Below are 6,000 nucleotides of genomic sequence, written 5' to 3'. Positions count from 1 at the left end.
GTACATTTCTAGCTTTGGTACAAGTAATGCCGACTATGGTTTAAACTTTCAAGCATCTATTGCTTTCTTTATCAAAGCTTCTAGCAGCTGCATACGTTCTCATGGCATAAGCAGAAATGAATATCTCTTTGTTATTTTCATGACATTAGCAGAAATAAAATGCGTCTTGTTAAGTTTCTAATAGCTGTGCAGATTCATGCAGTGTGAACAGAATAAATGTATTAACCCTTTCAAACCTCGAATGTGCTAAGCATGCATATTACTATTATATATTTTTCTAACATTTCCCTCTTTTAATACTTTTATTCTACTTTCAAGATAAGCATAAACAGTTTTTTCTTCCCCTAACCTCTTCTTACTCAGGATTTGCAGTTAAGAGAGTCATTCAGTTTAAACTTATGAAAGCATTTTCAGTTTTTCAGCAATCCTTCAAGTTCAGCACCTTGGTATAAGGTTTCTGAAACTGAAATGTCTATAAAGTCTTTAATCAGTCTTTTTATGCAGGGGATGCAGCAGCACACACATACCACCAGTAGGATTATTCCTACATAGATGGTAATCAGAATGTTCATCAGGATACTGCCCCACCCCCCAAAAAATTTCTGGAAAAAGTCCGTCAATGGATTTGGTCTTGGTTTGGTCATGGCTGACACCTGCTGAATTACCTGAAGATGGTTGTCTATCTCGTGTTTGTGGTCAGGAATATACGAACAGCACTCCTCCTGGATTAAAGCGCACATACCTCCTCTTGCCACTAGGGTGAAGTCAAGAGCCATGCGATTTTGAAGCACCACTGTTTTCATGGCAGTCAGTTCATCAGTCACCAGTTCTAGGGCAGAAAAGGTTGCATTGCTCATTATTTCGAGAAGCTTAGACAATTTTCTCAGTTCCCAGATTGATTTTGTTGCTCCATATTCTGGCAGTACACCTGCTCACAATATAACAGTATCACTCAAGTCCATATGTGACAGTCCATTTTTCCCTAAGCCCACAGCATGATGGTTTTTCCAGCGTGCATTGATTTGCCCCACTGGATTGACAGGCTTCTTGATTTCTTGAACATTCCAAATTTTCCCTTGAGGTAAAACTGCTGTGTGTCGTATGGCCGGAACCAGGTACCCAAAAAAACAACTGCCGGACCAATTCTCAGGTAACCATTTATATGCTTTCCTACCACATACAAAGTAACAATCTTCTACTTTGGTAGTAACTTTACTCTGCCCTGGCTCTGCATGAAACATTTTTTTGTCGATTATAGACAGTTGTCTATAGAGGTCAGCATTATGTTTTACTTCACCAATTGTCCTATGCATCAATTCAACAAATGAATCATAGCTTGTGTTGCAATAGGATCCAATGTTATCAGGTTTAGTGTAGCATCTATAGGGAACAGTCACATTGTAATTGCTCCAACCCACCTGAACTGTATCATTCTTGTAAAAACACACAGTTCCCTTCTGTCGAACAGACAAGTGTAATGCTACTTTATCTTGTGATGTGATGTGACATCTGATGTATCATAAATTAAGTTTTCCCAGGTCTTGTTGGCTCCTAGGGGAACTGAAGTTAACAATAATCCACCATGTGCTGTTGGCAAAGCTGTGCAAATCCAGCAATTCGAAACATTGAAGGTCTCAGCATACACATATTTGATTGCCTGGTAAGTGTTAAAGTTCGGGTGCCACTCTGTGTGCAGTCTGCACGCTTGTTTAGTTCAATTTGTGTGGCTGGGAAAAGGAATGGCCACAACAAAAAGATTATTGTCACTAGTACAGTCAACAGGATGATTATGCAATACTTTTGAGGAAACAGTTGCTCTGCATTTCTGTTTTCTTCGACTCTTCCAAGTAGGTGTATTTGGATCTTACTGGATCCGTCATCTTTATTTCGGACATGTGCTCTTACTCTCTGCACTAATAGGACCTTCAGCACCGATGGTTTCTTCACTGGGGTTGAGACGTATCAGTCCTATTGATCTGACCCCTCTTTGTAGCCAGACTATGTGCTGAGGGCCCTGATGGAGAGGTAAGATTTTTGTCCAACACAAAGTTCTTAACCAGCTTGCAGTGCATCAGGTGTATCCATAAAGCTCGTTCTGCTATCTTGACTGCAGTGGGTGTTGAAAGAAGCACCTGGTAGGGACCTTCCCACCTTGGCAATGACCAATTCTTCCTCTTGATGTTTTTGATCCACACCCAGTCTCTGGGCGTCACTGCCACTTCTGATGTCTTGGTTTGTTTTCTATCTGAAACAGAATTTGACTGCAACGGATGTTTAGAACTCAACAACTTTTTCATATATTCAGCTAGTGTGAAATCAGCTTCCTGGTCTGATGACATGAGAAGTTTCCACTGGGGTGTATAATAAGCCCTTCCAAATAATTTTTCAAAAGGAGTCAATCCTTTTGCTGTAGGGACAGTTCTCATGCTCAACAGTGCCAAGGGCAAACAGTATAACCAGTTTTTTCCTGTCTCAGCTATTACTTTTCTCAATTTGTTTTTTAGTATACCATTATGCCTTTCAACTAGCCCTGCAGATTGTGGGTGGTATGCACAATGATTTTTTAAAGAAATACCAAAATGCTTACTCAACTGCTGTATGGTTTGATTTACAAAGTGTGTACCATTGTCACTGTAGATCCTTTCCGGAATACCAAACCTAGGAATGATTTCCTTGACAAGTACTTTTGCCACCGTAGCTGCATCTGGATTTTTGGTTGGAAAGGCTTCCACCCATCTGGAAAACATATCTACAATGACAAGACAATACTTCTTATTTTCACATGTGTTCAATTCTATGAAATCCATACAGATAGTGTGAAATGGATATGGTGGTGTAGGGAAACTCCCTTGCTTGGGCTTTATCGCCCCCTGTGCATTATGTTTGTTACAAATCTGACATATCAAACAAAATTTTTTAGAGTAATTTGTAAATCCATACGTTGTGAACACCTGGTTCACCAGCTGTACCATCCCCCCTGTTGAGACATGGCACTGCCCATGGCTCAACAAAGTTGCATATCGAAACAAATTAGAGGGTAGTATTGGTTTTCCTTCTCTAGAGATATAGCCCCTTTTCGAGGATTGCTCCTCGTTTTATCCATCATTGTTTTTCAGCTTGCGTTGTGAGTGTCTGCATTGTTTTTAACATATCTAAATCTAAATTCTCAGAGGGTTGTAATTCCTCATTTAAAAGAAATACTTCTGTGGCTGCTTGTTTTGCAGCTGTATTAGCTCTCGCATTACCTTTTGAAATCCTATCTTGTTGCATGGTGTGAGCTGTGCATTTACAAATGGCTACTTTCTGAGGTAACTGAATAGATTATAAAAGATCTAAAATAAACTGTGCATGATTTATAGGTTTGCCAGCAGATGTTATCATTCCCCGGATTTTCCACTGTTGTGCAAAAACATGTACAGTAGAAAAAGCATATTGGCTATCAGTAAAAATGTTTACACATTTACCCTTTGCTAAGGTACATGCCCGTGTCAGGGCAATCAATTCTGCTGCCTGTGCAGATAAGTTGTGTGGTAAAGGTTTTGCTTCTATAATCCCAGTATCAGAAACTACTGCAAATCCTACTAGGTTCTGTCCTGCAGGACCCCTCCTGCACGAGCCATCCACGTAGTATGTCACCTCGGCATCATCCAAGGGGACATCCGTGAGATCTTTTCTAGGTAGTGTCTTTTGCTCAATTACCTGCAGGCAGCGGTGTGGTGTGCCATCTGCAGGGGTCGGGAGCAGAGTAGAAGGGTTTAAAGTCATGCAGCGCTCAATTGTCATATGAGGTTGGCTCAACAATATAGTCATACAGGAAAGATGCCTAGTAGGGGAAAGATATGCCACCTATTCTTGTAGTAAAATAATCGCGACTGCATGAGGTACTCTCAAAGTGAGAGGGTGGAACAAAACTACTGAGGCTGAAGCCTGTACTGCCATTGCAGCTGCAACTACTGCTTATACACAGTGAGGTAAGGATCGTGCCACTGGGTCAAGTTGTGATGAATAGTAAGCAATGGGGTGTTGCTTATCCCCATGCTGTTGTGTTAATACTGATGTCATGTAACCCTGCTTACAATCTAGTTTGGAAAAAAACGTTTATGGTAGTTTGGCAATCCCAGAACTAATGAGGATGCTATTAACTGCTTTAGTTTGCAGAAAGCAGATTCTGCCTCTGGTGTCCATTGTAACAAATCCTGCACTGCCATAGCTTCTTATATATAAGGTCAGTCAGAGGTGCCGATTCCCAAGGCATGGTTTGGAATCCAGCTTCGGCAAAAATTAGTTGCACCCAGAAAGGACATCATTTCCTTCTTGGTAGCGGGTTTTGGTGCTTGCAAAATTGCTATTTTTCTGTCCTCATCTAATGTTCTACCTTCCTTGGATATTACATATCCCAGGTATTTGACTTGTTTTTTCCAAAGCTGCAGTTTACTTTTATTTACCTTATGTCCTTCAGCGGCTAAAAATCGTAGGAGTGCTATGGTATCTTCTATACAATCCTGCTGGGTGGGGGCTGCCAGCAAGATGTCATCAACATAAAGTAAAATTTGACTGCCTCTTGGTGGGGTGAATCCCGCCAAGTTGCTTGCCATTTCTTCTGAGAATATCATTGTATTTTCACAATATCCCTGTGGTAGTCACGTATATGTATACCTTTTTCCCTGAAATGTGAATGCAAACCAATACTGGCTATCAGGGTGTATCGGTATCAAAAAGAACGCATTGCTAATGTCTACCACAGAAAAATACTTCTGTTGAGGTTTCAAATCATTCAACAGGGCATATGGGTCTGGCACCGTGGGTGCCCTTGGTATTACCGCATCATTTACGGCTTGTAAATCTTGGACCAAAGGCCATTCTCCATTGGCCTTTTTAACTGGAAATAAGGATGTGTTACATGGTGAATCGGGAGATTCTACTAGTATCCCTCCTTTAAGTAAGGCTGCTATAATAGGCTTTATCCCTGCCTCTGCATCTTTTCTTAAGGGATACTGTCTTTTTTGTAGTCTGAATGCTGACTTTGGCATGATAGTAACTGGTCCCACTGTACGAATGAGTCCTACATCTGATTTTCCTGTTGACCAGAGGGTTTCTGGTATATTTTATAAGGCATTTTCTTCCTCCTTTAATAGGAGTGTCAATCAGCTGTCCTCGCTAGACTGCAAGTGCACAGCTGATTTGGTCTGAGTTATCCAATTCAACTTCTGTATTTGTATTCCCTGTTCTAACAGTTCTAGTTCTGTCTGTTTCTCCCATCTCATGGCTTTTTCTCCTAGGTCTGCCCATTCTATATTTCTATTTTTGGTTAAGCTAACATGTGGTATTCGATTAGATTTATAAAGTTCAAAGAACTCCTGGGGCAATGAACAGCTGTCTACACTGTTCCCCTCTGTGTCCCAGTACAGGTTACGCAATATCAATCTGTTTGCATGATTTTTAAATAATTCTTGCTCATATTCCTTATCAGGTCCTGGTGTGTTACAATAATACAGGGTACAGTGCAACAGGTTTTGCTTATCAATGTCAAGGGAGGGGAACTTGCTGATGGCTACATTCATTAATTCTTTGGTCACAGTCCCTGGACCAGTCGTAACCAAGTCCTGGCTGTACCAATAAAACATTTCACCCTCTGATTTCACTGCAAAGGTATCAATTTGTCGCTGTGCTTCCATACCCTCCATGGTTGGGACTACTGCTATACCAAATAGATGCATGAGGTCTCTGCCCAAGAGGTTTACTGGGCATTTTGCAGAAACAATTTTGCTTTTTTGTGTCAATCCTGAAATTGGATCAGTTATTGCAATGTTATTGGAGAGAGGCTCCCGATACAGCTGTCCATTAGCTGCTTTGATCAGTATGTAATCAGGTGACTCTGTGTTTTCTGGCAGTTTGGAGGGATGTATTAGGGTTCGTGATGCCCCTGAGTCACACAAGAATTTGACTTCCCTCCCTTCTACTAAGAGTGTAACTTCTGGTTTCATGTCTGCTAAATAAAGC

This window comes from Protopterus annectens, chromosome 13.part0 (assembly GCF_019279795.1).
Source record: "Protopterus annectens isolate FY-2018-M chromosome 13.part0, PAN1.0, whole genome shotgun sequence".
NCBI classification, from domain to species: Eukaryota; Metazoa; Chordata; order Ceratodontiformes; family Protopteridae; genus Protopterus; species Protopterus annectens.
Note: the sequence above shows the minus strand (reverse complement) of the source record.